The 25671-nt window shown below is 37.9% G+C and overlaps 1 long non-coding RNA gene across 1 annotated transcript in view; it reads right to left on the bottom strand.

Moving 5' to 3' along the window:
- The window catches only part of LOC132693976 (uncharacterized), a 66596-nt gene that overhangs the window by 37628 nt on the left and 3297 nt on the right, over positions 1-25671 (bottom strand). The window contains exon 2 of the long non-coding RNA XR_009617087.3: positions 5847-5920. This is a non-coding gene — a long non-coding RNA (uncharacterized LOC132693976). The remainder of the gene's footprint in view (positions 1-5846; positions 5921-25671) is intronic.

Here is a 25671-nt window from a genome sequence, read left to right as displayed (position 1 = left end):
CCTATGTGGTGGTAGTTGAACTTTTGGAATCTGTTGCTTGAGGAAATCCATGATGGCATAAAATTACTCTGAATCTAGTGTACCCTGAGATAAATCGGTATTTTATTAATCTCTAGGCATCTGAATATTTGTGTTACATATTGAAAGATATTCATCCTGTCTAAAGTCACTGCTTCCCATGCTTCTAGATGGGTGGACCTCTTGCAAAATTCCAGTTGTCCCTCCACAACTGAGTATCCATCCATGGCACTGAAGGGCAGACTCACCGATTTGTAACACTGAAGTTCTAGTTACTTATCATGACATTCAAGGCATTTACCAATAAGGAGAGAATCTGAAGTGGAGCCTGTGTATTATCGTTTGAAGAATCTACCAACAGACAGCCGAGTGTCCGCTATGTGAAGAGGTGACGGTGTGTGTGTATGGGGAAAAGGGATGTGGACTAAGTGGATGTGATTTTATGAAAGTTATACTCCCATATAACTTCATTTCAATAAAAGAATTATCTGATGTTATCTCATTTATATACTGGGCATCCACCGGATATTTCCTTTGAGATATTTTTGAAATCCATAAACGTGGCAGAAAAAACATTATGAAATTTCAGGTTTAAATCCAAGTCTTACAATTTACCAGTTCTGTGAATTAAAGCAACTCTTTGAAGTTTTCTAAGCCCCTCTTCCTTCATTTATAAAATGGGGTTAATGGTGCCACTCCACAGGCTGTCATGATGGTAAAGTAGATACAGTGAGTGAAATTCTTTAAAAATTCTAACTCTAAATAGGTAAATAAATAGTCAAACTCAGTGGTTCTCAAATTTTAGCATACATTAGAATCACTTAGGAGGCTTGTTAAAACAGATTGCTGGGCCCTGTCTCCAGGGTTTCTGATTTGACAGAATTTACATTTTAGCAAGACCTTGTGTTTACGGACTGAATGTTTGTGTGTCCCCCTAAAATTCATGTTACTATCCTAAAGTGACGGTATGAGGACGTGGAACCTGTGGGAGGTAATTAAGTCATGAGGGTGGGGCCCTCATGAATGGGATTAGGACCCCTATGAAAAAGACCCCAGAGTGTTCCCTAACCCTCTTTCCAACTTGGGAGAATGCAATGAGAGATCATTAGTCTGCAAGCTGGAAGAGGGTCCTCAACTGATCATTTTGCACCTGGACCTAGCACCCTAATCTCAGTCATCTGCTACCAGATAAACTTTCTGTTGTTGATATGCCACCAGTCTATGGCATTCTGTTAGAGCAGCCTGAACAGACTAAGACCCCATGTGAGTTTAATGCTACTCCTTTGGGTGCCATACTTTGAGAACCACTGCTCTTAGAAAATTTAAATCTTCGCAGAGTTAAAAGAATAACTCCCATCTGCCTAACAGATAGGTATTTGGGGGAAGGTTGCACACTATAAAATAAAAACGACATTGACAAAGAAATGCACCTGACTAGATATTCTACCAGAGAAAGAAAATCTTGGCTATGTGAAGAAAATAATAAAGACTGGTATGAATCATCTATTGGTCTCATGCAAACTAAAACCAAAGATTATACACCCAGCTTAATTTCAACTTTATAATGATTTCCTTTAATTACTGTATAAGACCAAACATGAAGATGCAGTAGTGTGAAATTAATACTGACAACACCAGGCTTGCCTGGGCTCCGCAGATTAACCAGCATTTTACTGCATCAATAAAGGAATGAGGAAATAAAATTAAAAACTGATAGTGAATGGAATTACTTATTTGAAGCTAGTGATTATGTCAAACTGTCACTCCCACAGACGGATTAAGCACAGAAAGACAACCAGATAAATTATAAACCACTCTACAAAGTCCGTATCCATCTAGTCCGCAAGTTTGGTAACAATGGAAATCTGAAATCGACTTGGTCATGGCAGATTTGGGTTGCGTGTTTAGCATGTCATAGACTCCTAGCATCTTGAAGAGCAGAGATCAAAAAGACCTTAGAGGTCATGTGAGATTAGATTTCACTTTCTGAAGCATTACACTGAATGATTTAATTTAAAATGGAAAAAAACTAAAGAGGTTTCTTTCCTTTTTTTAAATCACTGACATACAATTTAGAGAAAAACAAATAGTGCCAAACAGCATACCTAATGCATGTAAAACATAGAAATTACATTAAAATATAGCAAAGTTAGTTACTTGCACTTTTGAGTTACTTGCACTCTGTTTACTCAGGCCATAGATTTTATTTAAGTTTCCCTTTGTCTTTGTTTTCCTTTCCCACTCTTTTTTTTTTTCCTTTTTACCACTATTCCTTTATTATTCAAACTTAGGACACCCAAAAGTCTCCTTAAAATTCACTGGAATACTGATCCCTTTTTTACCAACTTGATTTTTGGGCAAACTGTGTCTTGCTTTATTCGGTCCTGGCTTCAGCAGAAGCAAGGCTGCATTTTTCTATATAGTTGAAAGTAATTATAGAATCATGAAACATCGGATCAAACATGATTTTAGAGAAGCTCTCCTAATTCTCTCAAATTGTGGCAGGACGTGGTTCTTTCTTGCCTATGCTTCTTGCATTTTCACTGTTGCAATGGAAAGCTTTCATTTATTTATTTGTTTTTTAAATCATCCTCAAGGATTAGGATTTTGCTAAAAGAGGTATTCGATGATTTTGTCTGTTTTGTAGCCGATCCTTTCTGAAGAGGGTAAAGATGTAACATATTCCTTTCAGCATGGAACTTTAATCAAAAAGTACTGAAGCATGATGGAGTCTGGACTCTGAAGAAAAGTTGAAAAGGAAAAAGAGAAGGAGATTATGGGACTACAGGCATCCAACTAAAGATTGACTCTCTGTCCACTCTGATGAGTTGTGGATGGAGATTAATTTCTTTCAGGTGATGAACAGCATCTGACCACCCTTCCAGCCAGCCACTGGGGCACAGTGGCTAGATTTTTAACAAACATGGTAAAACTATAAATCTTAACTAAACACATTTCTAAACCTGCTGTCACAGAGCCAAGTCCTTTTTGGCTAGGAATCCCAGTAGAAAAAAAAAACAAAAACATTACCATTGGAAATCTTTTTTAAGGATTTGTTATCAAACAATTTCCCCTATGTGCCAATTTATCCTCTGAGTCCTCTGACTTTCCCCTCTAACAATCTCAAAACCCAGGGAAAATCATCACATCTTCCAGTTAGAAGGGTTCTCCGGTCATCCAAGAAATGGCTGATCTGCTGTGGGGTTTATCTCTTCATTATCCATGACAAAAGTCCATTCAGATTTCATTGAAGCCTTTTGGTGATGGAGCTCTGAATGTGTTCCATTTTTTTTTTTTTTTTTTTTTTGCACAGTTTTATTGTTGGAGCATTCTTTCAAAGGAAAAAAAAAATCAACCCCTAGGTCTGAGAAGTGGAGTTAATCTCAGACACTAGTGGATTAAGTCTGACTTTTATGAGATGCTGTGAATCTTATATAGTAGCTAATACACCTTAGTACATACTGTCAATAAATTCACACTAAACCCTCACAATAATCGAGGTACAATTGTTATACCCATTTGATAGATGAAGGAATCAATGTATAGAAATATTAAGTATATTGCCCACATGGGATTTAAATGAAAGATCTGGTATTTACAACTAAGTGGTCTTATTGCCAGAGTCCACAGCCTTAACCACTAGGCAAAAGACCTTTGATATGCTGATGGAAAATGCTTTTCTGCATCATCTCTATCCCCTGGATGTTTCTACTCTTTTAATTGAAAGCTGCCACGGGATTTCCGATTAGACCCAGGACCTTTGATATATACAAAAAGGTGATCTTCTCTCTCTCTTTTATTGAAGCATAATAACATACGTTGTATTAGTTTTAGGTGTGCAATACAATGTTCAACAATTCTATCCACTACTCGGTGCTTATCAAGGTAAGTGTACTCTTAATCCCCTTTATCTATTTAACCCACCCTCTCACCCCCCTCCCCTCTGGCAACTACCAGTTTGTTTTGCATGTTTTTTATTTATTTTAATTTTAATTCCAGTATAGGTAACATACAGTATTGTATTCGTTCAGGTGTGCTATATAGCAATTCAACAATTCCATATATTACTTAGTGCTCATCAAGATAAATACTTAATCCCCTTCACCTCTTTCTCTCATCTCCCCCCTCACCTCACCTCTGGTAACCACCTGTTTGTTCTCTATAGTCTGTTTTTTGGTTTGTCTCTCTTTTTTTTGTTGTTGTTCATTTGCTTTGTTTCTTAAATTCAACATATGAGTGATAGCACATATTTGTCTTTCTCTGCTTATTTTGCTTAGCATTATACTCTCTAGATCCATCCATGCTGTTGCAAATGTCAAGGTTTCATTCTTTTTTTATGGCTGAATAATATTCCAGTATACACACACGCGCGCGCGCGCGCGCACACACACACACACACACACACACACACACACACACATATATCCACACAAACACATAACACATCTTCTATATCCATGCATCTATTGATGGACACTTGGGCTGCTTCTGTAATTTTACTACTGTAAATAACGCTGCAATAAACATAGGGGTGCATCTATCCCTTTGAATTAGTACTTTTGTATTCTTTGGATAAATACTCAGTAATGCAATTACTGGATCATAGGGTAGCTCTATTTTTAATTTTTTGAGGAACCTCCATACTGTTTCCCACAGTGTCTGCATAATTTGCATTCCCACCAACAGTGCACAAAGGTTCCTTTTTCTCTACATCCTCACCAACACTTGTTATTTCTTGAGCTTTTGGTTTTAGTCATTCTGACAAGTATAAGGTGATATCTCATTGTGGTTTTGACTTGCATTTCCCTGATGATGAGTGTTGAATATCTTTTCATGTGTCTGTTGGTCATTTGTATTTCTTCTTTGGAGAAATATCTGTTCATGTCTTTTGCCCAGTTTTCAATTGGATTATTTGTTTTTTGGTGTTGAGCTGTAGAAGTTGTTTATATATTTTGGATAAATTAACCCCTTATTGGATATGTCATTTGCAAATGTCTTCTCCCATTCAGTAGGTTGTCTTTTACTTTTGTTGATAGTTTCCTTTGCTGTGCAAAAGATTTTTTATTAACCCCAATAGTTAATTTTGCTTTTGTTTTCCTTGCCTCAGGAGATATATCTAGAAAAAATTTTCTATGCCTAAATATCAAAGAAATTACTGCCTATCTTTTCTTTTAGGATTTTTATGGTTTCATATTTCATATTTAGGTCTTTAATCCATTTTGAGTTTATTTTTGTGTATGGTATAAGAAAGTGATCCAGTTTTACTCTTTTGCTTATATCTGGTTTTCTCAGTACCATTGTTGAAGAGACTGTCTTTTTAATTGACTATATGAATTAATTTCTGGACTCTCTATTCTGTTTCACTGATCCATGTGTCAGTTTTTTGTTCCAGCACCATACCATTTTGATTACTATAGTTTTGTAGTATATGTTGAAATCCAGGATTGTGATACCTCTAGCTCTGCTCTTCTTTCTCAAAATTGTTTTGACTATTCAGATAATTTGTGGTCCCATATATTTTAGGATTATTTGTTCTAGTTCTGTAAAAAATGTTGGTATTTTGACAGAAATTGCATTAAATCTGTAGATCACTTTGGGTACTGGGTATATTGTAACAAAACCCTAAAGACTTCACCAAAAAACTACTAGAAGTGATAAATAAATTCAGTAAAATTGCAGTATACAAAATTAATATGCACAAATCTGTTGCATTTCTATATACCAATAATGAAGTAGCAGAAAGAGAAACTAAGAAAACAATCCCATTTACAATTATATCAAAAATAATAAAAAAATTATGAGTAAACTTAACCAAGGAGGTGAAATACCTGTACTCTGGAAACTGTAAAATACTGATGCAAGAATTGAAGATGACACAAACAAATGCTCAGATATTTCATGCCTATGGATTGGAAGAACCAAAAAGGCAATCTTAATATTTAGGCATATTTCTTAATGTCATTCAGTAAATTAATTTTAATACAACTAAATACACTTCCTAATGAGGTAAAGGATAAATGAAAGTCAATGGGAGATACACTTTGTAGAATAAGCAGCTTCAGAGCTTACAAGTGATGCATTAACAGGTTTTTATTCAATGTCATTATAAGAAATTGATCTCAGATGCTAGAAAATGGAACTGCTTATGGAAATCTCAGACTCATCCATACCAAGCATATATTTTTCACAGTTCTTTCCAGCTGGCCTCCCACTTACTGTCAGAGCAATAAGAAAACATGCAAATGGAGAAGAAATGTTGTAAGCTCTTCAAAAAGCATTCAGACTCAACTGAGGGAGACGGATTTTTTTTAAAGCTTTTAACCTGTGCTTTCTGGGTGATCTGATGATAAACTAAAAAGACCAAAAGAATTTTTATATGCAGAGGACTTGCTTTCTGCTTAGAACTAGCATTTTTTTCTCTCTCACTCTCTCCGTAAGGTATATAACTCATTATTACTATTCATGACTGTTTCTAAGATTCTCAAAATTGTTTAAAAGAAATAATTAGTAAAATGTATTTTAAAATTCAGTGGAAATGAAAACAGAGGCAGCAATCAGATAAAGTAAACCAGGTGGTTAATACTTAAAAAAAAAATAACAATAATTTTTGTTCAAAGTTAAAGGAATCACAATGATGCAAGTAATACCAGAACCCTGAAAGTACTTTCTCAAGTCCAATTGGTGTTGTGAATTTTTAATGTAAACATATAAACTCAAGATTTGTTAAGAAACTAAACAATAAATAGAGGGAAATAAATTTGTTCCTTTCTTATATATTCACCACAAGTCCACTGGGTAAGAGTTAAGAAAGAGAAAACATAGAGTGTTGAGAACGGATGCAATTTTTCTTGCAAAGAGATGTCGATTTAGGTGGTTTGGACATTTTCTGTCTTGGGGTTACTGCTGGACCTGGTGGAGACGTTTGAGGATTACTCTACATTTCCACAGTGATGGAATATTTCTAAGACAAAAATCTAAGAAACACAAAAATAACTAAGACAAATATCTCTGAGATTCTGAAAGAAAATAATGCCTTTAAATATTTAGCCCAAATACAGATCATTGCAAATACTAAAAACAAAAGCATATCTGAGAGTTTGTTTATCATCTAGTAATCTTTGCCATAAACTCTAATAAGGATAAACTATACTGAATCAGTGCTGGTGTGTTTGGCTCATCATGGTTAATTAATAATTAATTACTCATTGGAACTTAGAGATTGGTAACTAATGTCACTATTGAATATAAACATCATATCACATACATTGATGCTAGGTTTTTACGTAAGATCTTTTTCAGAGGGAGGGGTAAATAAATGAAAGCTCACAATATGAAACTGAGAAGACATCTGTCACAGTGGCCAAACCTCTAGTAGGCTGGATAATGATTATGAATCTATTACTGTTGATATATTGCATAAAGCTGTGGGAATAGAAAGCTTTTCAAATTACACAGAGAGTAATCAACAGCCAACAGCAATAGCCCTGCTCTCACACCTGCTGCGTGCCTCCCACGGGAACATGTGCATCTCCAAGCCTGGAATTATTGGCAAGACAGGAGTTTTCTTTCACCTTTAGTTTGGCTTTCAAATTATTAAATAAACCATTGGTCAGTCTCTCCCACAATAGGGATGATAGGAACCATGCTGTTCAAGCACTGTTAATAGAGGCATCCTCTGCCTTCTATTCTCAACATCTCGAGCTCAATTACTAAAGCTTGCTTTCTTGTGATCTCTTTCTCTCTTTGGTCTCTCTCTACCACACATATCGCATATTTTGAGGTAATTCAAAGAAGTTCTAAAAACTCACAATTTACGTCAATGATAGGGAGAGGCAGATGTGGGGGTGGAAACTGGGGGGTTCTTTAGAATTATGAATAAAATTCTAAGACAGAAATATTTTTTTAATTATGAGAATAGAAATTTTAGCTATTATGAATCAGATTGTAGGTTAAGAATCTGTTTAACCAAAATTGTAAGCCATCAAGTGCTGGTTACTATAGTTAGGTGGAAAACTTTGTGGTCTGCATTGATTGCAGACAAAATATGAAATGTCTGATTTCATGCCTAGCACATAATATATTGTCCATACTTTCTTTCTTTTTTTTTTTTTTTTTTTTAGAACCAGGGAAGGGGGCATGAGTTACTGACGGTGGCCGCATTACAGCAGGGTGTCCTCATCCCAAGCTGTCTTTCTTTTTTGTTGTTGTCGTTGATTTTTTTGGGAGGGAGGAAGGGGCAGAGAGAGAGGGACAGATGACCCTAAGCAGGCTCTGTGCTGAGAGTGGAGAGCCTGATGTGGGGCTCAAGCTCATGAACTGTGAGATCATGTGAGATCATGACCTGAACCAAAGTCGGACACTTATCCAACTGAGTCACTCAGGCACCCCTACGTTGTCCACTCTTGACAAACGGAGTTGTTAACATTGATCAGAGGTTAAGATAACTGGGTTTCCTTTATAATCTCTAGTAGCATTTGCATTCTACCTATTCAAAAATGGCAACTGGTATCACTCGAGCCTATCAACTTGACATGAATTTGAAAAAGACACCCCATCCTCAACATATGTTATTATCTGCCATAAATTTGTAATCAGTATACAAATATATTATGACTAACATGTGAAGTGCCCTCTAGGCAGTACATCATTCATACAACCAAATGCAACTATTTTGGTAGGTGGCATATGATTGCTTCCTCATAATTTCAGATGGGTTCTTGGCCATCCTGCACTATGCTGTATTTACCTAGGTACATCTTGATCTTGTATTTTTATCTAGCCTGACATCTCCAGACATACCAATTTGCACATTACATGATTCTTACACCAGCAAAATTTGTGGCAGACTTCCTGGGCCATCTCCACTAACTCTTATACTCACACTTGGGTTCTGATCCCACCCACTTCCTGATTCTTGACTACATCTCTTATTTAGGTCTTTGTTTACAGAATGTTCTTGATGGTAATCAAGCTATATTTCTTGTCACACACACATATACACAAAAGGTCACTCTGATGTAAAACTGGTAAAAATCAGAATAAAGAAGATGAAAGCATCCCTCTGAAAAATGATACCTGTCAAGAGATATTTGCAAATATTTTATTGAGGAAGCCTAGGAAATACTCCCATAGGATCACAATGGCATCCTTAGGTCTGGAATGTAACGAAAGCAATTGCTACTCAGAGGAGGCAGACTGCATATAAAAGGGAGAAGAACAAGAGTGTTTAGTTTACATTACACTACATAGTGGACACTGCTCCCTTGTGTGGACGGAGAGGTCTGCCCTACCTATTTAGAGAGAAATGTCCTTTTCTTAGAGAGAGGACAATCCACCTGTTAATGATTACCTGATGTGATTTTTTTTTTTTTTATCAAGCAGTTGATCTATAACTTAGTGTCCTGGGAAGTCTGACATGCAGGATCAGTCACGATCTTTCATTCAGGCCTATTTGTCATTGTATTAAATCGGGGCTAAAGTTTTATTTTATTAATTTTATTATATATTTTTAAACTGTCTCCTATGAGTTAGCTTAATGTTAATTCCCTAGAACCTGAAATACTATATATAGATAACAGGATCAAGTGTAGCTTCTGATCAGAAAACCTGACAGTCTGACCCAGATACACTAAAACGATCTCACAACACTAGAGACCAACATAGGAGAATGTGTTGAGAGCAACTAGCAAGATTCTTTCTTGAATATTTGATATCTCAAGTGCATGATTCTTTAGATAGATGTCCACCAAAGTCTCTGCCTAAAATTCTGGAAATTATCACTCCCCATGGTAACAGAAGGGCTTCCAATGGCCACCTTGGTTCTGTGTGGTGCACAACCATAGAGGAGATGGTGGAGTATGAGTTAGACATAATCACGTAGCAGCACACTGCTGATTGGAGCAGGAGTTATCACCTGACTCAATCTGGACAGTCAAAGCTTCTTCTCCAGGAAATTTGAAATTTGAACTGAAGGAATTTTAATTGCCTTTTGTGACCAGAATGTTAACAAATTGGGTTGTAAGCCACTGATGACCACGTGAGTTGGGAAGCAGAGAGAAAAAGAATAAGGTCACAGCCAAGCACCAAGGACAATTTGAGAAACAGGAAAAATCTTGTGACACTCCTAGAAGCTTTTCTATTCTTGATTCTCATCCTTCCACAGGTCTGGCCACCATCCCACCCTTGAGTCTGCAAGATAGTCCAGGAAATACACTGCCTTTTTCTCTTTCCTTTTCTTTTCTTTCTTTCTTTCTTTTTCTCTTTCTTTCTTTCTTTCCTCTTTCTTCTTCTTCTTCTTCTTCTTCTTCTTCTTCTTCTTCTTCTTCTTCTTCTTCCTCTTCCTCTTCATCTTTGTTTTCATCTTCTTCTTCTTTGCTTAAGTTAATTCATGTTTCCAGTACTCACTACAAAAGTCTTTTTATAAAATTTTTTAACGTTTTATTTATTTTTTTGAGACTGAGAGAGACAGAACATGAGCGGGGCAGGGGCAGAAAGAGAGGGAGACACAGAATCTGAAGCAGGCTCTAGGCTCTGAGCTGTCAGCACAGAGCCTGACACGAGGCTCGAACCCACAAAGTGTGAGATCATAACCTGAGCCAAAGTCGGACCCTTAACCAACTGAGCCACCCAGGTGCCCCCTTGCTACAAAAGTCTTAACTCATAAGTCTATAATACACCTGATCTTATTCATTAGCTCAAGCAATGGCATTTTTATTATAATGTATTCCAAGGTCATATGTATCCTAGGGCAAGTCACTTAACAAGATTCTTAGTAAAATGGTGTGAAACACTTCATAGATTTGTTATAGGAATGAAGTGAGTTTATACATAAATTCTGAATAACAGCATCAGGCAAGCATACATAACAACAAATACATTTGAATTTTGTAATTATTTACACTAATATGATTAACTATATTTTTTATGTTATCTTTTTATTTAAAAATGTTTCTTCATTTTTTTGAGAGAGAGAGAGGCAGAGTGTAAGTGGGAAAGGGGCTGAGACAGAGGGAGACACAGAATCTGAAGCAGGTTCCAAACTCTGAGCTGTCAGCACAGAGCCCAACATACGGCTTGAATGCACCAACTGTGAGACCATGACCTGAGCAGAGGTCAGATGCTTAACCGACCGAGCCATCCAGGCTCCCCTATTCTCTTTATGTTCTTTCTATTCAAAAAAACATTATTAGGAATGTCTTTATGTTTTAGCTTAGCATATTTCCAAAATGGAGGTTTTGTTCTTTTTTAATGTTTATTTTTGAGAGAGAATGAGTGTGAGCAGAAGTGCAGAGAGAGAGGGGACAGAGGATCTGAGGCGAGTTCCAGGCTGACAGCAGAGAGCTCCATGAAAGGCTTGAACTCACAAACTGGAAGATCATGACCTGAGATCATGGCCTGAGCCGAAGTTGGACACTCAATCGACTGGGCCACCCAGGCGCCCCCAAAATGGGGTTTTAGTCAGTACTTACTGAGTAAAAGTGTATTTACATGTGTGAGTATTTACTCCACACGTGTATTCATTCATTAATTACTATCCTCATCCATTCAAGCAGCAAGTTATGGGATACTTCATATATTCATGCATATCTGTTCATAGAAAAATAACTACTAAGCTATTGGTTAGAAACAATCTTCTTATGTTGTTCAACTTAGGATTTTAATTAATAAGATGCTTTCTCTTGAGTTACATCTTATCTGCATTAATCATCCTTTAGCTTCAGAGGAAAAAAAGAACTGGGGAAAGATGTCTTTGAAGATAATTCTGTATTATACAGTTAGATGTCAGTGTTTGTTTAATAAATAAAAGGAGTACAAAGGTGAGTATATTTTAAGCTTTATGATTATGCAGGTGATTGAATTATTAAGAAGATGGACAGAATCCCATTAGGGATGTCTACATATGGCTTCATCCTGATCATCCTTTAAAAAGAGGGCTCTTTGATGCCCATGAGCATTTGTTTTAACTGGCCCAGTGAGTATTTAAAGCTTATTCAAAAGGTCACATTTTTGGGCAAGACTTCAGTCATATAGCGCAGATGGGCTAAAATACAAAGGAATGTAAATATGTCAAAGTTTGAGCTGTTAATACTGGGATTTCTGGACTGATTTTCTTATATGCCACTTTAATTTTAAAGAGTTCCATTTGGAAATGTCACGAATAATTCTCCAGAGACTGACATGGACATAAAGCCACCATTACTACCAACAACATACAACGAAACCTTGCCGCAAATATCTTGGAGAAGCTTTTCCTTGAATAGTTTGAAATGGTACTCCTAGAAACTATTGAAAATACCACTGAAATCAACATTTGCTTCCCTGGCTCACTGAAAGACTTGAGAAAGTCAAGCTATTAAAACAAACCTAGGCACCACAACTTGACATCAGTAGCACGTAAGTTGCTATCATAACCATTGTTGGACATTTTCTAGTTTAGGAGTTTCTAAGACTCAATCTTATGCTTTTCTACCCTAATGCCTTCTTCATTTCTTACCCTCTAGATCTCAGTTTTATAAGGTAAAAAATATTTTTATAACAAATATTTTGTAGTATATATACTCTTTACCTTTCTGGAATGAAATGAATAGATGATAAAGCCACCAACAACATAATTTAAAAGATCAATGTTGTATCCTAGCTTTCACATTTTTAAAAAACACAAGGGCAGTAATTCTACTAAAACAATGTGCACAACCAGAGCATAACATAAATGATTCCATGTGATGGCTATACCTGAACGTCTGGGAAGATATTTAAGTTGAATGGGACAACTTTGAGCATTTACAGGACCGTTAACATTTATTGCTCTCACTCATGAAATGCCTTTCCACACTCACTATTGATATAACCAAAAAATGCCCTCCAAAAAATTCTGAAATTCCCCTTACTAGCCAGTACTACTCTTGTTGCTAACCATTACTTGTACCATTTCTAAAAGGAAATCAAATCATAATTCCAACGGACAAGTTTAGTTTATAATAAAACAATTTATTAATAGTTGTGTCTTCTATTCTTTGCTAATATCATACCACCATCTTTTAAAATTCTATCAATAGGTGCACCTGGGTGGCTCGGTCTGTTAAGTATCTGATTCTTGATATAGGCTCAGGTCATGATCTCGTGATTGACGAGTTTGAGCCCTGAGTTGGGCTCTGACCTGACAATGCAGAGTGTGCTTGGGATTCTCTCTCTCTCTCTCCTCTCTCTGCCCCTCTCCTGCTCACTTTCTATCTATAAATAAATAAATGAACATTCAAAAAGATGTTAACAATTCTAATTCCCAGCTTTCCAAAATACAGGGACAATTATTTCTAAAAAGTTGTTTATTTGTTATTTTTTATCTGAAAAATTGACCGTGGTTTTGGGCACAGGAACAATGTAATAAAAGAACTGATTTTAAGGAAATGTTAAACTCTATTGCAAAACTTTGGGAGATTATGCAAGTCTTGATGTACCACTGTGAGTTACAGAATGTTTTAAAGGGCATGAACTCTTAAGTGGAAACACGGGTTACTACTGAGAGTTTCCATGCATTGGTCTAGTCCTGTTTCCATATAACCCTGATGGTAAAAGCACCTGAGAGGTCCACACATGAAGAAAAATAATCCTGATGGAATGTATAATCAAAAGATTCATAAAAAGAGACTCATCCCAGGTGTCCACACAGTTGCTCTGCATTATAACCTGACATAATGGAGCATGATGAGCAGTTTTAACTGTAAGGTTGAGAGATGTACATTTAAATTAAGACTGTTTTCAGACTCTGATTTGGTTATGATTGCAAAAATGCAATTTCCCATCTTCTGGTTTAGGGAGTTGCACTAATGTCTGTGTTTATGTCCATATTTCTGCCTGTATTTATAACTATTTATTTATTTTCTTGTGGTAGCACACGGGATATTTTAGTGCCTGGAATAAACAAAAATGACCAACTTCAATCATGTGGCCTCAATATCCTTTCAACAATATAGTTTTGTAACTTAAAGTTTAGTCAAAGTCAACTGAAGTTTTAACAGGCCCTGGACAACTCTTTCTATTAATCAGTTATTAACTAATATACTATTTCAACAATTCCACACAGCACCCTGTGCTCATCATGACAAGTGCACTCCTTAATCCCCATTCACCTACTTAACCATACTCCACCCCCCTCCTTTCTGGTAACCATCAGTTTGTTCTCTATAGTTAAGAGCCTGTTTCTTGGTTTGCCTCTCTGTCTCTCTCTTTCTTTTTTATTTTGCTCATTTTGTTTGTTTCTTTAAATTCTACATATGAATGAAATCATACGGTACCTGTCTTTCTCTGACTGATTTATTTTGCTTAGCATAATACTGTGTAGTTCTGGGGCGCCTGGATGGCTCAGTTGGTTGGGTGACTGACTCTTGATTTCAGCTCAGGTCATGATCTCAAGGTTCATGGGTTCGAGCCCCATGTCATGCTCTGCACTGACAGCATGGATCCTGCTTGGGATTCTGTCTCCCTCTCTCTCTCCCTCCCCAGCTCATGCTCTCTCTCTCAAAAATAAATAAATAAACATCAAAAATATTTTGTAGTCCTCTCCATGTTGTTTTAAATGGCAAGATTTCATTATATTCTATGACTAATATTCCACTGTGTGTGTATATGGGGGTGTATACCACATGTTCTTTATCCATTCATCAATCGACACTTGGACTATTTGTATAATTTGGCTATTATAGATGCTGCTGCTGTAAACATCAGGGTGCACGTATCCCATTGAATTCATATATTTTTATTCTTTGGGTTAATACCTAGTAGTATGATTGGTGGATCATAGGGTGGTTCTATTTTTAGCTTTTTGAGGAACACCCATACTGTTTTCCAGAATGGCTGCATCAGTTTGCATTCCCACCAACAGTGCAAGAAGGTTCCCCTTTCTTCACATCTTCACCAACACCTGTTGTTTCCTGTGTTATTGATTTTTGCCATTCTGACAGGTGTGAGGCGATAGTTCATTGTAGTTTTGATTTACATATCCCTGATGGTAAGTGATGTTGAGCATCTTACCATGTGTCTTTTGGTCATCTGTATGTCTTCTCTGGAAAGTTTTCTATTCATGTCATCTGCCCATTTTTTAATTGGATTGCTCATATTTTGGGTGTTGAGTCTTGTAAGTTCTTTCTATATTTTGGATACTAAACCTTTATCAGGTATGTCATTTGCAATACCTTCTCCCATTCTGTTGGCTGCCTTTTAGTTTTGTTGATTGTTTCCTTCACTGTGCAGAAGTTTTTTATTTTGATGTAGTCCCAATAGTTTATTTTTGCTTTTGTTTCCCTCGCCTCAGGAGTCATATCTAGAAAGAAGTTGCTACAACCAATGTCAAAGGTTACTGCCTGTGTTTCAGGTCTCACATTTAGGTCTTTCAACTATTCTGAATTTATTTTTGTGTATGGTAACAGAAAGTGGTCCAGTTTTATTCTTCTGCATGTTGCTGTCCAGGTTTATCAACATCACTTGTTGAAGAGACTTTTTTTCCCCCATTAGATGTTCTTTCCTGCTTTGTTGGAGATTAATTGACCTTTTAATTGCAGGTTCATTTCTGGGTTTTCAATTCTGTTCTATTGATTTATGTGTGAATTTTTGTGTCAGTGCCATACTCTTTGGATTACTACAGCCTTGTAATATAACTTTAAGTCCAGAATGGTGAGGCCTCCAGCTTTGTTTTTCTTTTTAAAGGTTGCTTTGGCTATTCAGGATCTTTTGTCATTCTATACAAATTTTAGGATTGTTTGTTCTAGTTCTGTGAAGAATGCTGGTGTCATTTTGATAGGGATTGTATTAAATGTGTAGATTGCTTTGAGTAGTAGACATTTTCACAATATTTGTTCTTCCAATCCATGAGCATGGAATGTCTTGCCATTTCTTTGTGTCATCTTCAATTTCTTTCATCAGGGTTTTAGTTTTCAGAGTACAGGCCTTTCACCTCTTTGGTTAAGTTTATTCCTAGGTATCTTATTGTCTTTGGTGCAATTGTGAATGGGATTGCTTCTTTAATTTCTCTTTCTGCTGCTTCATTATTGGTATATAGGAATGCAACAGATTTCTGTATGTTGATTTTGTAACCTGTGATCTTACAATATTCATTTATCAATTCCAGTGTGTTTTTTTTTGTTTTATTTCATTTTGTTTTGGTAGAGTCTGATTTTCTATATGCAGTATCATGTCATCTGCAAATAGTGCAAGTTTTACATCTTCCTTGCCAATTTGGATGCCTGTTATTTCTTCTTTTGTCTGATTGCTGTGGCTAGGACTCCCAGTACTATGCTGAATAAAAGTGATGTGAGTGGACATCCCTGTCTTGTTCCAGTGCTCAGTAAATATTAATTTTCTTAGTTGGCTCCTTAGCTTCATTAAGTGTTATTTTTAGGTATAATCCTGGAGGATAAAAAGGATATAGTCTGAGTGGAATACCTTTTAGGCCAGTTTGTAACCACTCTGGTTGGGGTACCATATGATGTATATAACCTGTGTCTATTTAAGATTTTGCATCAACATAGCATATAAGTGTAAAACAGTATAAAGTGGATCTAAAGGGTCATCTCTCTCTATTAATAAATCTCTTTTCAGAAAGATTCAGCAGTCCCTCTAGTGATTTGTGATAGGACTAAAGTCTTGTGGGACTATTTCTGAGTTAGTCCTTTCCAATGGAAAATGCTGATCTCACATCATGTGGTAAAAAGAGCTCATCCATCCAAGATTTCACCACTTATAGCCTTGGTTTCCTGACCCATAATTCCACATTCCATGTAGCTACTTGGAAAACAGGTGCCCACAAGTGAATTATTCTAAAACAAGACAGAGATGAGACAAAGCAGTTCACCTAGGTTCCTACAACAAAAAAAAAAATGAACTGTAGGTTGCAGCTAACTTAAAGTGCATCATTCTTTATCACTGCGTACCTTAATGTGGTGAAATTTATGGATTCCATTTGGAGAAATTTTTCATTGGTGGTCATGGAATTATATGAAGTCGACACAAAAATAAATAGCAAACATATTTTACTTTTTTAAACTTCCACCAAATGAGTTTAATTTGCATGCAACCAAAATCCCGAAGACTGCATTGCATAGAGTAGCTTTGCCCCACATCAAAGATACTGTAGAGATCAAAACAAAATTGAGTTCTGAGGAAGGAATCCTCTTATTCTCCTTCTTAATATACATGTTTTTGTTTTATCTGTGGGTGGGGGTCAATAAAAGGCAATATAAAAATCTGTGGACACCATCAACATTTGAGTGACTGCATCTTAACCTTAGAAGTAGGTGTGGTAGTTAATGAAAACGTGGAAAGTATGACATCTGAGGAAGAGTCGGCGAGTGGAATCTGAGAGCCCGAAGCTGTACGGAAATGGGAGCACCTCTGTACTGTCTCAGCCTCCCTCTTGCAGAGGGTGCTATCGTGGACACGCGACTGGATTTATGTGGTGACATTTCCCCTTCCCTTTCAGTTTTTTTGTATGAGATCAACATGAAGATCATTGACTGCCCTCGTTAAGCCTGCCTGAGCCAAAGGACAATGACCTTTTCCATGTTCTATCATCTGTGGGGTGGGTTTGTCTGAGTCTTCTTGCTTTGTTTTCCCAGGGAAGGAAAATTCAGAGCCAATCAAACTGTAAGATCCTGGCTCGGTTAAAACCAGGCCGGGGTTACTTAAGCAGGGCGAACACTTTCATAAGATCATTTCTGTGACAAAGATCGAAAGGACGATAGAAAATAGCACAACAGGATTCAATTCACGTGGCAAAAGGAAATTGTGCAAAGTTTAATCCATTCCTATCACAGTCTCAAGATTGTAATCTCCCTGGACGCTGAGCCTAGGAAAGACTTTTTTCCACAATACGCATCATCAAGTTGCTTGAGAAGCGGTGCTGCGGGCTGGAGGGAGGCGGTGCAAGTTATATAACATGCAATTTAAGATAATGGCCTTCGAAAAGGAGAAATTAATATAAACAGATGAGGCCAACAAAGCTTCAGTCATCTAGAAGGTAGTTTCAATCACCACTGACGTTAAACAATATCACCCCCACTGAGCTTACACTATGTTTATTATCATTTAATTTCTTGCCCAAATCGGCACTTTCTTATCATGATGTCGCAGGGACTGCAAGCTCTGTTATGACTACAATTGGTAGAAAAATGCATTCATCTAAGTGAGTAACAAGATACAAAAATTGAGCTCTCCGTCTTAACCTTTTGTGGCTTTAAACATTCTACTAAAAACATTAGCAAAAATGGAAGCTATGGCGCTTCCATAATTATCACAGCACTGTCTTTGTTCTTATAATGATAGAATCCATACTTTCAATTTGGAGGGCTTAATAATAGCAGCTGTCTTGTCTGCTCAACTGTGGGGTTTTAGGGCTCCCGTAATTATTCATTTTCACTCACTTGACAGTGGGTGTTTCCTTGTAATATTTCAGGCCACATCAGAAGAGAGCATTTTAAAATCCTTTCAAGTGTTCTGCTATACATAACAATATTGAATTATGCATTAATAAACCAAATTTAATTGACTTGGAGGTGCATAAGCCCTAATTAACACTATACCTCAATACTAAAAACTGATTGCCACAAATCAGCACACACACACAAATGCAGGCATAATGATTATACCGCTCATGTCTGAGGGACCCGATGTCTCTTGGTCCCTAAAACCACACAACACTCTATTTTTTCTTCACCTTCTCCCTTGCTCTTTCCTTCCTTATATGCTTCTCCTGCTTTTCCTTCTCCTCATTCTCTTATTTTTCAAAACATTTCATTTTGGAATTATTTTAGCTCTACACAAGAGGGGCCCGGGTCGAACAGAAATTCCGTCTTTCCTCAGCCCTCCTCTCATTGCTTCCTAAAGTTTATTAATGGGGAGCTGAAAGATAAAGGGGAGGAAACAGAAACCTACCCACAGAAGGTCCAAATGGCACTCCATCTTTCTGATATGCATCGAGCTCATTACGATAATAAATAAAATATGAATATTGGGAATAAACTGGGTTAATCATTTTTCATTATTATGTAGTCTAGATGAACTGGCTGTTTTGTAGTAAGAGAATATAACATGCATGCATATGTGTACCACGACCAACAGCAGTGTGCTTTATTAGGATGGGGGGAAATTATACGCTTTTGAGTGTGTTTACATGTGCCGAGAGAGTGGTTGCAAAGATAAGGAAGGTAGTTTTATGGGCCGGGCTGTGGAGATGCTGGAGAGGATAATTGAGAGAGGGAGGTTTTTATGATATAATAAGGTGCAGAGCTCGAGTGAGAGCAGGGACAGGGTGAGTGGGGGATGGGCAACAGTTACAGGATGCTTTCAGGACCTTCATGCTGGCATTTGTAGACTCTTTCATGGTCTTTTATGTGAAGGAGCAGCTCCCAGGGTTAGTGCGGAGGTAAGGCTCCCATTGTGTGTGAGAAGTCCGTATTTAGTCTAAACAATCAATCCTGATTAAAAAAAAACAACATAGTATTATACATTGTGTACAATTATAAAATGTACATTTACATTTTATAATTGAAAATGAATAAACTTTATTAAATCGTGTAAGTCCTTTCTGCTATATAAAATTTTGAAAATTCATAATAGCAGGAGGAAGAAATGAACTACCATAGATAGCCACTCTCAATAATTTAATGCATTTTCTAAATTGCGTTAAATAATCATTCTAAATTCCGTTTTGTTGTTTTTCTTTTTCTTTTGAGTCAATTTATTTTTCACATCCTGTCAGGAGACAGGGACTTCAGCTAGCCCACATATAGTGCCATATCTTTCTTAAAGCATATAAAAATATTCTGGAAAATACGTCTCACTATGCAAAGGCAAGCATGTAGATATAACTACTGGAAAGCATTAAAGAGTTCCAAAGCTAGAAGGTTTCTACTGATTCCCAAATACATGTTCTGCTTTGTTCCCTACTGAAGGACAGGTATTGTTTTATAAGTGCAATCTGGGAACTCTTGATGCTAAATGTAAACTCTCTACTCACCCATGCCATTTTCACTTTGAGCTATAGCTTTTTTTTTTCCACAGCATCCATATCTATACTTCTCACAGACTTTATCCATCTTTATCCTATAGATACAATACGCAATACCATGATCAAAGTATTTATTGGTTGAGTAAATAAGTGTATTTATGAGGGCGGTGTATTATTCAGCTTTCTCCATAAAACAGAACCAATGAGGAGGGTGTAGAGAGAGAGAGAAAGCAAAATGTTTACTACAAAGGATTGGCTCATGTGATTATGGAGGCTGAAAACTCCTACAATCTGCTGGCTGCACGCTGCAAGCCCAGGAGGGCTGGTGTTATTGTTTTACTCCAAACCCAAAGGATTGATAACCAGGGGAGCCAATGGTATAAATCCCACACTAAGTCAGAAGACCCAAGAACCAAGACAGCCAATGTCAGAGGACAGGAGAAGATCAATGCAGGGGAAGTACATTCACCCTTCTTTTACCTTTCTGTTCTGTTCAGGCCCTGAGGATTGGAGAATGCCCACCCACAACAGGAGGGTGATCTTTACTCAATCTACCAGTTCAGTGCTAATCTCCTCTGGAAACACCTTCCCAGTCAAAACCAGATATGATGATGTTTTACCAGTTATCTGGGTATCTCTTGGCCCAGTCAAGGTGACACACAAAATTAACCATCAGAGCGGCTCAGTATTAAACATTGTCCAGAGAAACTGGACAATGACAGGCTGTTCAAGGGTGACAGGCTGTTCAAGGGCGCCAGAGTTACTAAACTATTCTAAGAGCAAAGATTGGTCAGGATGTCAGCCATGATCCTACTTCATAGCAGGGCCATTAAAACATTTAAAACACATGAGTAACTTTCATTATGCTACACGGTTTTTGTGTCTATGTCTTTAGAGAGTCACCTGAGATATAACAAAACCTGCTTTTCTTGGATATTAGAAGCAGAGTAGGAATCAGGAATTAGCCTCAAGTTTACTAGATGCTTGGCAGCATTCCAGCAGACAGCTCAGTAATTTGAGGACAGCTATAATGCTTAAACACAGCCATATAAATGAATTGAGAGGTAAATGAGAAATAAACATCATGTGGTATTTTATAGGGAGTGAGGAGCGTATCTCTGAATGACATCAAGTAGAACAGGGTGTCGTAGCTCCCAAAGTGTGGAAAACTTGGGCATTAGCTCGTAAACTATATCGTGACCTCAAGATGGGTCCATAAAATAAATAAAATAAAATAAAATCGTAAGATCAAATAAAATCATAAAACAAAAACATAAGATAAAGTAAAAGAGAGTGAAGCAATTTATATGACCTGATATAACTCATTCAGCTTAAAGGCACAGAAATTTACTGAGATTCTGTGGCTCTCTTAGTCTTTCCTTTTTAAATTTCTAAAAATTTTTTTATTTTATTTAAAAGAAAAAATAATGTTTATTTATTTTTGAGAGAGAGAGAGAGAGAGAGAGAGAGAGAGAGAGAGAGAGTATGAGCAGGGAAGGGGCAGAGACAGAGGGAGACACAGAATCTGAAACAGGCTCCAGGCTCCGAGCTGTCAGCACCAGAGTCCAATGTGGGACTTGAACTCAAGAACCGCAAGATCATGATCTGAGCTGAACGAAGTCAGAGGCTTAGATGACTGAGCCACCCAGGTGCCCCTAAGATTTATTTTAGACATTTATTTATTTTTGAGAGAGAGAGAGAGAGCGAGTGGGGGAGGGTCAGAAAGAGGGACACAGGATCTGAAGCAGGCTCCTCTCTGTTGAGGGCAGAGCCTGATGAGCAGCTCGAACTCACAAACTGACCTACAGTGAGGTCGTGACCTGAACCAAAATCAAGAGTCTGAGTCAAAATCAAGAGACTGAGCCACCCAGGTGCCCTGCTCATTTAGTCTAAAAGCACCAAGAACATTTCTCTAAATCAGTGGTTCAAAATATTCATTGCAATTCAGCAAATGTCTATTTGGTACTTTTGATGTGGCAGGAACCATATGAGATACCAGATCTAAAATACTGAATAAGACAACAGAGCACACAGGTCTTTGGAGCTTATCCTCCAACAGGGAAGCAAGATCATTAAACATACAATTACAGTGAAAGGTGATTGTAGCTATGACAGAAGTATTGGATTAAGTAGAGAAACAGAGCACAGGTGTGCATAATTGGGGTGTTAGGAAAATCTTCCCAGGCAAAGTGACAGCCAAGCTGTGACCTAGACTATAGGTAAGGTTTAACCCATTAAAGCTGGGACAACAGTGGGAGAGATGGGGGCAAACAAACAAACAAACAAAAAAAGCAAGACAAAATCTAGCTGAAGAGAACGGCATGTGTAAGAGTTGTGGAGACTGAGGGATGTGTGCCTGTGACCTATTATTTTAAGATACAGAACAGTAAGAGATGAGATCGGACAGCTAATCAGGCCTCATTGTCCACGTAGTCTGTGGGAAGTTAGTAGGTGGTGTAAAAATAGTCAAATAAATTTAGGAAACCTATGTCATCCCCACAGGACTTCTCAGAGCCTTTGCTGTGTTAACATGCACCACAAATCTCCAATGTTTAGAGCTCTTGCAGTAAATCACTGCCTTACTATTGTTGCACTGTTGTAGCTGTCTGTGACCACCTCCCACTTTCTGCTTAATCTGGAGGGAAAAATAAAGGGTGTGAGGAAGGAGATCAAATGAAATTTAGATAGCAGTCCATGATTCCTTGGTATATTTCCACTGGGATGTACCTGTACTGCATCCCTTCCACTGTGCAGTCCTGATTCATTCCAAAACCTTCATTTTTAAAAAAGTGAGTTACTGGTATACATATTAATCTCCATGCAAAGTCCATAGTAGATAGAAACCATCTAACACGCTCCCCCCCACCCCATAGTGACTTTTACCTCATTCCTAAAGGAGTGTTTTCCTATATTGGGCACACATTTTAAAGGCTTTGATATATTCTATTTCTCCCGAAGCTTATTTATTTGGCAGCCACAGCTACCCCACCACAAAAGGAATGAATGAGTAAATAAACATATAAATAAATAAGAATATAGGCAGCATGTTCCACGAGCTGTACATCTTCCTGACAGAAAATCAATATACAGTGGGCCTGGAAATCGAGACCGTTGGCTAAATTTTTGTTTACCTTCCAGATAATTCCAGTTTCTGCTGTCATCGGGATGGTAAAGAGAGAGCTTCCCCACTTTCCCATCCCATAAATCCTTTATAGGTCATGACAAGCCATTTACAATTATGTTCATTCAAATCTAAATACGGCCCAAATGCAGGTGACAGATTGCAGACAGCTAAGTGATGGCAATGGTACGAATAAATTCCGTATATGATAATTATTTATTGATCTGCATGGTGCATTCTATTTGGACTGATACTAGAACAAAGGCATGAATAGGTTGAGAGAAGAAGAAGAAAAAGAAGAAGAAGAAGAAGAAGAAGAAGAAGAAGAAGAAGAAGAAGAGGAGGGGGAGGAGGGGGAGGAGGGGGAGGAGGAGGAGGAGGAGGAGGGGGAGGAGGAGGAGGAGGAGGGGGAGGAGGGGGAGGAGGAGGAGGAAGGGGAGGAGGAGGGGGAGGAGGAGGGGGAGGAGGGGGAGGAGGAGGGGGAGGAGGGGGAGGAGGAGGAGGGGGAGGAGGGGGAGGAGGAGCATGGACAAGAGCATCTCCCTAGCTTGTATCAGAGTTTAAGTCTTCTTGTTAGAAAAATAAGATTTCCTTCTGTTCCAATTTCTTCCAGCAAAAAGATGTTTAAAAATCAGTGGTTTCTGTTTTCCTATACAAATCCAGATTCAAGAAACTCCCTCGAAAATATGTATTAACACTTCAGCCACTACATCACAACCTCATTATTGGTGTTTAAAATGTGTAAGTTCACGCAGCACTCTCAACAATAGCCAAATTATGGTAAGAGCCTAAATGTCCATCAACTGATGAATGGATAAAGAAATTGTGGTTTATATACACAATGGAGTACTACGTGGCAATGAGAAAGAATGAAATATGGCCCTTTGTAGCAACGTGGATGGAACTGGAGAGTGTGATGCTAAGTGAAGTAAGCCATACAGAGAAAGACAGATACCATATGGTTTCACTCTTATGTGGATCCTGAGAAACTTAACAGAAACCCATGGGGGTGGGGAAGGAAAAAAAAAAAAAGAGGTTAGAGTGGGAGAGAGCCAAAGCATAGGAGACTGTTAAAAACTGAGAACAAACTGAGGGTTGATGGGGGGTGGGAGGGAGGGGAGGGTGGGTGATGGGTATTGAGGAGGGCACCTTTTGGGATGAGCACTGGGTGTTGTATGGAAACCAATTTGACAATAAATTTCATATATTGAAAAAAAATAAATAAAATAAAATGTGTAAGTTCACAAGTTAAGATTAGAAATCTATAGTAAACGTAAATCAGCGTTTCTTTAAGTATAAATTAGCGAAGGTCCATAACAATGAAAGTCTGTTCAGTTCTTCCATTTCCTTTAGAAATGGAGACCTGACTTTTGTTCTAAGCAAAGTTGTCTTCGTACAGTCATTGAAATAGTCCTGCCCAGGACATAAGGCTGAATGATGCCATTATGGCTCAGTCTGTTAAGCAGAACTCCGGCGGGCATCTCATAATTTTCATTAGGTAAGTACAGCAGTCTATGTTTAATAATAATAATTTATGTGCCCCATTTACCATTATATTAGACCCAAATATGAAGGGGCCCAAGACTTGGGCTTAGACAAGCTTGTTCTATTCTCTTCTAATAAGTCTGAATTAGGTTCCAGAATTCTTTTACTTTTAGAAGCATTTCAGGTGGTTTTTTTTTTTTAATTTTTTAAGTGTTTATTCATTGTTGAGAGAGAGAGAGAGAGAGAGAGAGAGAGAGACAGAGCATGAGTGGGAGAGGGGCAGAGAGGGAGACACAGAATCTAAAGCAGACTCCAGGCTCCGAGTTGTCAGCACAGAGCCCAACATGGTGCTTGAACCCACGAGTGGTGAGGTCATGACCTGAGCCAAAGTCGGACGCTTAACCGAGTGAGCCACTCAGGTGGCTTTTTTTTTTTAACGTTTATTTATTTTAAGAGAGTGAGAGAGAGAGAGCAAGCAGGGGAGGGGTGGAGAGAAAGATGGACAGAGGATCTGAAGTAGGTTCTGTGCTGATAGCAGACAGCCTGATGCGAAGCTTGAACTCAACAAACCGTGAGATCCTGACCTGAGCCGAAGTTGGATGCTTACCTGACTGAGCCACCCCACATTCCAGGTGGTTCTGATGCAAGTGCTCCGTCAGCTTAGAGACGTTCACCTTTGTATCCCTGGTACCCAGCACAGTGCCTAATACATCTCAGGTGGGTTTTGCCTTAGAATTAACACACTTTAGTTTATGCTCAGTCATTAGCCAGAACAAGCATGTAACCCTACAAACCTGCAAGGTGGCTGGATTGGTGACACTCCTACGTGGTCTAGGAGAAGAGAATTGATAGTGATGAAAATTAGAGATCACTATCTCTGGGCATCACGTATAAGAGCCATTATTTCATGTGTTTTTAAGTGACTTTTTAGGTAATGCTCAAATACCATTCAAGGACTGTTTTACTCCAGCTCCCCTGTCATGGCCGCTAATGCAGCTCAATCAATCCATACGTATTGCTTTCATGGAAGAGTCCATGATCACGAAATAGT

This window comes from Panthera onca, chromosome B4 (assembly GCF_046562875.1).
Source record: "Panthera onca isolate mPanOnc1 chromosome B4, mPanOnc1 haplotype 2, whole genome shotgun sequence".
Lineage (NCBI taxonomy): Eukaryota > Metazoa > Chordata > Mammalia > Carnivora > Felidae > Panthera > Panthera onca.
This window is presented reverse-complemented; position numbering and strand designations above follow the sequence as displayed.